We start from the raw sequence: 9,576 nt of genomic DNA, 5'->3' as shown, positions 1-9,576 counted from the left end.
CTAAGTACTCAATATATATGTGTGTTTTGGGGGGGGGGGGGCGTACACACACACACACACACTATATATATGAAAAATAGGGCAACGCGATAGCAATTCATGGTTACAGAGAGTCATTTGGCTTTCAGGTTCTACCAAACTCAACACATAAAACTGTAGGGAACTGTAGAAAAAGTAACCATTGGCAGCCCTTGATAAAAACCCAGTGAAGAGACCCCTAAAACTTGCCAATCTCAACAAAAGATCTCTGAATTGTTGAGTTGGCACCAACCTGTCTCAATCTCTTAAACTATAGAGGAGGTTTAATTATCTTTATGTATGACAATACAAATATATACACATGTATGAATGAAGATTTGCTTAGTTTTTTATTTTGAAATTTCAATGATAATGTACCCTTTGCTCTTTTTGCGATCATAGTGGCAGATTTTACTGAGGGCCTTGGGCATCTTCTTCTTCATTGCATATTTGTCGCCGATGTGACCGGCAGGCCGAAGGCAGCTCGCACCATGTCCCACGTTGAGGTGGTAGAAGTGGGGAGTGCCCGTTGCATCTCAAACAACACCCACATTTGTGTTGGAGTTATAGGCCTGGAGGAACTCTCCCAAGAGCCTCATATCCAAGTGGCAAGGAAGGTGGTCTGCCACCATGGATCCCAGTTCTGTCACTATGAGCGCATCTTGCACTGCTGGTTCCTTTAGCACTTCATACACCGCTATGGTGTGGTAATGGAGGGTGTAATCATGCCCCTGTATGCATAGCGGGAGTGGATGGCGCATGCATTGAGTTGTTGGACCCATGTCTCTCCAAGCGGCAAGTACATTTGTGAGCGCACGATGTTGTACTCCCCTTGTGTGGGGGTCGGGGTGCGCTTTCTTGGCGTCCTTGAGGGGGGGGTGCCTATTGTTGTCGGTACCTCCTCAGTGGCCTGTTGTGTAGAGATTTCTTCCTCCGCTTGTAAATCTTATTCTAAAAAATTGGAGGGCATACAGATTGTGACCAAGGGCGTACTTTGCGAGTCGGAGGGATGGTTGTCTTGCGGGATAGGGGGTGGAGGCCAAGCTCCGACCCGAACTCAAAAAATTCATTCTCCGGTGGCTTGTGGGATAGGGTCTGGGGGTGGAGGCCAAGCTCCGACTCAAACTCAAGAAATTCATTCTCCGGATCCATTGGGAAGAAGGACAGCAACTAAGCGATGTGGGAATCGATGGAAGAGGAGGAGCTTGAGGACATGTACTGAGTAACACTGGATTGCTGTGTGGAAGAGGGCAGGGGGCTAGGAGATTTCTGACAAAATTTTGATAGAGTCTTGACGTAACTGCTATGGCGACGACCCAGGGGGATAGGGCTCCTTTATATAGATTTTGCTATCCCCACGGACGGGGGGATGGCGTAAGGCAACAGTTGGCATGATTATCGGATGGCAACAGCTGGCAGGATAATCGGATGGTGACAGTGAGTGGGATAGTTGGATGGCAGCGGTCTGCGGGATAGTTGGATGGGGATAGTTGGATGGCAACGGTTGATGAGATAGTTGGATGACAATAGTCGGAGGTATAATCAGATGGCGACAATCGGTAGGATAATTGGATGGTAGTGGTTGGCGGGATAGTCAAATAGCAACAGTCGGCGGGATAGTCAGATGGCTACGATCGGTGAGATATCGAACGATGACGATCGGTGGGATAGTCGGATGGCGACGGTCTTGGCAGGATAGTAAGATGGCGATGATTGGTGGGATAGTCAGACGGCGATGGTCAGCGGGATAGCCAGATGGCAACGATCGACGGGATATTATCTGAGGAAAGTAAGGAAAGGGAAAGAAGGGGGAAAGTGGGAAGGTGAGAGAGAGGGGAAAGGATTAGGAAGTGGCGGTTGTGTATGTGAGGTGTACAGATGAGGCGTGGGGCGGACATTGAGGTCAACGTGCAAGAATACAAAAAATGCAGAATGGACATACTGGCCCTCATCACCGAGTGCTGACCGTGCATATGTGTGGGTGTATGTGCAAAGAAGTGACTTATGGGATGCGGGTCCGTTGGGGTGATATTCCTACCATACTGACTTACCTAGACCTAGACTTGATGATCATGTGGAATGCGGTGTTGATGAATGTCACGCTGCCACGCTACCACATAGCATGTTAACAACCATGTAGAGCATGTGTCCAGCTTGTGTCTCTCCCTAGATGCCAGAGGTACACTAGTGGAGTGATGATTCCTTGTGGGATGATCCTTTGTCGTGGGATAAGCGAGTTCTTGTGTGATTGCCCTCGGCGCAGACACTTGCTCTCATGAGTTGGGTGGTGCCAATGGTGATTGTATGATCAAAACTACCTTTGATAGTTTGCCTTTGGATTTGGAGGAAGGTTCTTGTGTAACTCCCCTCATTATAGGGGTCAATTCTTGTGTTGCTCCCTCACTGTCTTGGTCGATCCTCGTGTTGAGTTGTACGATTCGTGGTACTAGGGACGTTTGAGACTCTAGGGTTGTTTGTTGCGGCCGATTTGACAGTAGGTTCTTGTGGTACTGCATCCAGGGTCGACACAGGTTCTTGTGTTGCTACCTTCAGAACCCTTGCAGCTTGGGACTTGAACTTTGGTACCTATACAACTTGCTTGTCGTTGTAACTATCTCGGTCTCCCAAGAGCTTGGTGGCGACCCAGCGCTTGGGGGGATGCTGTGGTTGAGGGGATGGATTAGGCCATGAGGGTCAAGGAAGCGGATGGCATCGTGTCCTTCTCCTAGGTGGGGTTGCCTTCCATAGAGACATCCCCAGAGTGATTAGGAAATGATGCCTTGCTTGGATCTTTTTTGGTCGTCGGTTGTTGAAGTAGTGTTGAGCGCATACAATAGCCTCTTGTACTTGCTGTTCACGGCTTTCCTGAGTGGGGGACAGTAGTGGCGAAGTAATGAGCAATTGCACCTAGTTGCCACCGCAGTTGGTCCTCTGCTCCTTTCGAGGTCGAACTTTTTTTGAGGGTCGGTGGTCAAAGGGTTGGAGGTGGATGGAGCTTTAGTTCCTTCCTCCCGTAGAACTTTCTTACCTTGGGCCAGTGAGGGTGTAGCAGAAGGAGGAGGCATGGTACACAAAGCGGAATTACCGCAGTTCTACCAACATTCAAGAGGGAAGCTGCTTTGGCCCGCCAATCGATTTGACAGTTCATGATGTAACATCAGGTCCTTCCCAATATGATCTATTCGTCAGTTGCTTCTATGGGGAGAACATAAAAGTGCCTGGTAAACAACCATTAGATGCAAGTTCACAAAACCCAAGGTACTTAAGAGTTTTCCATTGATAGCCCTTACCGAAGCGGCGGTGAGGTTTAGGGACCACGCCCGTACATGTAGCTTTTCATATACCTCACGGGAGATGAAGTTGTGGCTCACTCCCGGATCCACGAGTGCTCGGATGTGCAAGCCCATACCCTGCAATTGAACATGCAACCTAGCTAGTTCTATTGTTAGTTCATCTGTCAGTCCTGGGTGTTCAAGTGTTGCCTTAAGAAATTTCAATTGCTTATGCTGTTTGAGCTTGGTGTTACATGCCCTGGCTTTTTCGATGGCCTTGCGTTTCATCCGGGCTACCTCAGCCTTGATTTCTTTTTCTCTATGGATGGCTTGAAGGGTAGGCAGTGTGAGTGGCCCGTAATATCGTTTCAATTTGCTCTCATTAAGGTAGCCTTACATTTCTACTCCATCAAGGGTGGCTATTTAGCACACCTCTTGTGGAGTGATGTCTACCACATGGTACTTGAGCTTGCGCTTGGTATTGCGGACACTGTAGAGGAGTGCAAGATTGCCCTCTACAAGGTCTTTGTTCTTGAGGTTGCAGTCGAAACGCTTTTTGTGTCGGGCCTTCTCCACCCAGAGGCATTGATCTGCATGCAACCTTGTCTCATCTAGCTTTTCAAGGTCAATTAAGCATTTTTCCAAGGCATTTTCAGTGAGCCTTTCTTTCACAGTAAGTAAGGCAGAGGCTAGGCACTACATACTCCATTGGCATCACTGCCTCCACCCCAAAGGCTAGGTTGAAGGGGGTGCAGTTCATGGACACCTTGTAGGATGTTCTATAGGCGCATAATGATATAGTGGAGCTTACGCTCCCAGTCGATACGACTAGCCTCTAGTGTGCAAGTTATGATCTTTCTTCTCAAGGGATAATACTTGAACAAATGCTCGATTCCACACCCTGCACGCAAGGGTGTAGGGCCTATCGTGGGAGGAGCGGCTGGGGTAAGATCCCTATAGGGGTAGTCCTTTAAGAAATGCGGTCCCTGACACTTGAAGCATGACACCCGAGGGTTCGAATACCTTTGTAGGGGCATCACTTGCCGTGTGCGGGGCCTGCCAGGTATAGCATTGGATCAGGGGCCTTTGAGCACTAGAGTTTATGTCTCTAGCCCTTGCATTCAAGGGAGCAGTCTAGAACACAGGGACTTGTTGATCCTCTTCCAAGAGGTAGTGACTTAGGGTGCCACTTTCTTCCTCATAGGGGTAGTAGTTGGGGTCCGTGGTCTAGATCCGTCTCCTCCCAACCGTCTCCTCGCAATCATTGGGAACTTCCTCTATTATACTTGATTGACAGGAGCTATATGGGGTAGGGGAGGTTGAGGATCCAGTATGGGCGGCAGTATAACGGAGCATGTTGTTCTTTGTACTGGCTTGGACTAGCCAAAGGGGCACCTTATGCATTTATGGGATTAGGTGGAGCCGACAAGGCTAATGGGGGTCTTGCTTGATACATAGGTTGGGGCAAGGACCTCAAAAATTGGCATTGGGAGGTATCGTGGTTCCCCCATCTATGATAGTGTGCGTAGTAGAGGGTTGTCCTTTCCCTAAGGTGTGGACACTCATTGGAGGGATGATTGTGATTACATATCCCACACTAGATGTTGTCTCTCCGTGGAAACAAGTGGGGGTTTCTTGGCGCCTCCTTGGAGGTCCTTGACCTCCACTATTGCCCCAGATGATTCAGCAAATTTGAGGCCAGCTCACTCCACACTGGATCTCCTTCTTGGTCATCTCCACACTGGAAGACCTGATCAATGGTGACAGTTGGTGGGGTCGTGGTTTTATTCGAGTTAGCCTTGTCCGTCATATTATCACTTATACGAATAGCCACCTTGCTGCATAGTTTGAAGGAGGTAGGATTCATAACCATCAAGTGGTCGCAGCTTCAGGTCTGCCAATCTGAGAGGAAGTAGGGCAACAATCGTTTGTCGCTCATTCGCTCATATGGTTTGCAATGGGAATTGAGGTGCTTGATTCTAGCTATGTAATCCCAAAGGGATTCCTTGTCATTCTGCTTCACCTCATATAACTGATTAATCGGGCTCCATTTATGTCCACTAGGGGCAAACCCTACAATGAAGGATTTTCTCAAGGTCTCCCAATTGACTTTTTCTTCGAGGGTGAGAGCCCTATACCATTGGCCTGCTTTGCCATCCAGACTGAGACCAAATGCATTAGCCATTTCTAGATCTTGGGGAGCTCCAAAGGCTTCACATATCTGTTCAAATCGCTCCATGTGGAAGATCGGGTCTCCTTCCCTAAGGAATTCGGTCATTAACTTGGAGATGGCTATGGGTCTCGACTCCTTGAGGGATTCGTGATCTCTGTGGGAAACACTAGGGCGGGTAGAGGTGGTGTGGCCCCCCTTTCTAGCACATTCACCAGGATTCACATCGCCTCATCTGATAGCACCATTTGGGCAGCTAGTGGAGGTAGCGCCATTGTGGGCCTAACATGACATAGGGTTGGCCTTAAGCCTAGCCCTGGTGGTGGAATCCATTGAGTTGCTAGTACCGGCATTGGGGCAGACGCACCAAGGCCTACATTCATTAGAGAAACAGGTGCGGGGGGAAACAGTCGGACTCTTGGAGGGGGTGGGTCATGGGGAATCGGCATGGAGGTTTCTTGCATTGGGAGATAGGGTGGAACTTGTGGGGCCACATAGTTGGTGAAGGTTGGTGGCATCGGCAAGGTTGGGGGTTCATAAGACGCCCCTCCTTGGGAGCCTCTCGCATCTCCTCAGCTTGGGTCTTGTCCCCAAAAGTCCCTCATCCATTGATCTTCATCCTGCATGCATTCCCACTGAGGGTGCCTTGCAAAGGAGGTGGGCCCTGGGTCCACAAAGGTGGTTTTAGTCCCTATCTGTGTTTCAAGACCTAGTTGTTGTTGACCTTCCCTTCCCCCTGACATGCTGGTGAAGGGGTTCTCCATGTCTGCCGAATCTATTCGGCCTAAACGTCCAAACATGTTGGAGAATGTACCTCTTAACTTGGACGCTACAGAAAGAGCAAGAGAGTTGGGAGAGGCCACACTAGTGAAGGGGGCTTTAGAAGCCCTTGGACCTACGGGGTCTTGCATCTCCTCATCCAAGCTCTTCGTCCAAGATCTCCATCTCGTTGGAGCTAGATGGATCCTCCTGTCGGGGTCCTATTATGAAGTGGGAGCTAGGAATTGAGCTTCTGGTTCAGACCGCCCCAACTAGGGTGAAACTTGGGCTGAGCGTAGCTTGAAGCATTGTCTTCAGGCACGGGCTCCTTGGACAAAATTCTTCCAGATCGCAAGTGCATGTATAAGACCTCTAATAGGGCACATTCAAGCTGAAAATTTAATTCTATATTTATTTTTGTCTGGGCTACCCCAGAGGTATCCTGATGGGTTTAGGGATAGCGCTATGGCAACGGTCGTAGGGATAGCTTAACGTGCCAGTTGGCGGGATACCAATATGGCAATGGGCGGTGGGATAGTGCTTAAGGCACCGGTTGGCAGGATGGGATGCAGGTGGTATTCCCATGGTTGTAGGGATGAGCTAAGACTATGGGCAGAGGGATAACAAGGTCGGTGGGATAATGGTATGGCCACGGGCATGGAGGTAGCGAGATGGCAATGATCACGGGGATGAGCTTAACGCACCGGTCAGCAAGACATCTCGATCGATGGGATATGAATATGGCAACAGGTGTGGGGATAACTAAAGGCACCGATTGGTGGGATACTAGTATAGCGACAGTGGTGGGGGTAGCACAAAGGCCACGAGTCAACACATTAACTAGGGTGGTGTGTTAGACCATGGTCAGAAGTTAGGTCATGGGGGTAGGCGCTATGGCCACGGGTCAATGGAGTTTGACCGACTGGATAGGGCTATGGCAACGGTCGGGGGGATAACACTAAGCCATTGACCCATGGGGTTAGGAATGCGCTGTGTTAATGACTAGTTTTTGATGATTTTTGACAGATTTGGAGTTTTTGTTCAGGTTTTTTTGTGCTAGGGGGATGCTATACTATCTAGTCTACCTACTCAATGCAAAAGACATGAAAGAAAAACAACATTTGAGTGCAAAAATGAGAGATTTCTTGATGGTTGACTGTTAACACACAAAACAACTTCGAATTTCAGCTTGATTCTTCATTCTTGGTTGTTTTTTGTGAGATTTGACAACATACACACCTTAGCAATCTGAGAAACTACCTTCCTATCATTTCAAAACTCTAACAAGCCTAAAAAACAAGCTTCCTAAACTCAAAAATGTTGTTCAACATAAAATGATAGTTTTCCTTCTCTTTTCTGTCCAACTCACACTTCCTTCCTCATACCTCTCCTAAAAGTCCACTAACAAAGCTCCTAGTTAAGCTTGAAGCCTTGTGTGGATTACTAAAGAAAGCAAGTGCAATGGGTGGATTACAAAATAAAGCAAGTGCAAAAGCATACCTTGAACTCCCCAGTAGAGCGGTGCCAAAAATGAGTTGTCTCAATGGTGATTCAGGTGTCATGTGGATCTTGAAGGAATGCCAATGGAGCCTCCACTCCAAGCTACTTCCTTGTGGGAGCAATGCAAGCATGAGCCACCGACTTGTGTCACATAAGTGGCTTCTAGATTGTTGTAGTGTGTTTCCATGAGAGAAAGAGGGAAGGGGGAGAGAGGAGAAGAGAGGGGGGAAGGGATGGAGAAGGAGAATGGAAGAGGAGAGTGAAGGGGGATGGAGTGGCAAACACAAAGGCACTACAAAGGAAACAAGAGAACACCCAAAGACACTCTTGGAAGAGAAGAGGGAGCTTGTATTCCAAACTTGTGCATACAACAATGAAGACCAAAGTCAACGATTTGGTCTTTTATACATGTCACCTTTTGAAGGGAGGGTCAACCCTTTTCCTTTTAGCACTCTCTCTTTCTTTACATTTAAAAGGCTCTTGGGCCTATAGGGTGCTAAGGCATCTTTACTATCCTTTCCATCTCTCCCCTACTGTTCCACTCTTGTGTGTTAGAAATAGCACTTGTGTTAACCATATAAGAGCACTAAATAGTGCAGGCTCAAGGCCGAAGCTATTTGGGGCTCAAACCCCATGTGTGAGGCTCAAAACCTAGAGTGGCGAGGCTGATCTTGAGCTACTTGTGGCTTGAACCCCGTGAGGCAAATAACCACATGATGTTTTTGTGGCAATTTGCAGCTTGAACCTGTGACCCCTTGGGATATTTGTGGCTCAACTGTACTCCTTCCATGGTTGCAAACTGTTGAAGTAAATCATGAAGCCTAATCACCTCTAATCACTGGTTACCATGCATTCTATGACTGTACTCTGTGGATGTTAACAGTACGTGTATGATATTTTGTACTCATCGAATTGTGTTGATAGTGTGGGTACACAAAGATATAATTTTGTGTTTAATGGGAAGGATGTGCATTCAAAGGCATGGTATAAGATCTATGGCATCCCAAAGACCTCATTTTATAGGTACACAGGGTGGTATGAGCAGGGTGTGCATAGAGCCATCCATGGAAACAAAGGGCTTTTAAGGAAAGCTTGGGACCACACTCAAACTCGAAGAGAAATTATGAGAGACTTTGTGGAGAAGAATGCCAGGCAAATGCCACACAAAAGCCAAACAGGAGAAGATGGGTTGAAAAATACACAATTAGTAATTTTAGACATGTACAAGCAATTAGACATCTTCAACGAAGTTAATACAACCTTGGGACAACTAGGATATAAGTAGATGTCTATGTCCACATTCAATCAATTATGGACAACAAAATTCAAGCATGTAAGTCTTGCAAAGACTAGTGAGTTCTCCAAGTGTACTTGTTCAGAGATCAAAGAGCAGCTGGGGGCTACAAAATGTATACAAGAACATGATAAACTCTTGAGGCGATGTCGATGTCACATGCTACAACAACAAAGCTGTAGAAACCTCTACTATGCATGGTGCTTGGCATTGCAATTGAATCCACAAAAAAACTTGTGCATCATACATGACAAGATGGATCAACAAAAGACAACAATACCAACATTGAGGGTGCGATTGAAAGAGATAGACAAATGCCCTCAATTTTCAGTTTCACTAATAGGAGTTATTACACATGGGCATGGGGAAGGGAATTATGGTCACTTTTCTTTGGGATTATGGCATATGATCCAAACGTCACTATTGCATCATTGTCCATGTGTTTACAAAACTTAGAGAGGTTGGAGAGACATGAGAAGTGTGATCTAGTAGAGGATGGTATGTTGAGATCAAGCAATGCACTTCTGTGGGCACTAAATTCATGAAAGGCACTAGATCATCAC

The sequence above is a fragment of the Dipteris shenzhenensis genome, chromosome 29 (assembly GCF_047967505.1).
Source record: "Dipteris shenzhenensis isolate YYH24624 ecotype China chromosome 29, Dip_SZ_1.0, whole genome shotgun sequence".
NCBI lineage: Eukaryota > Viridiplantae > Streptophyta > Polypodiopsida > Gleicheniales > Dipteridaceae > Dipteris > Dipteris shenzhenensis.
This window is presented reverse-complemented; position numbering follows the sequence as displayed.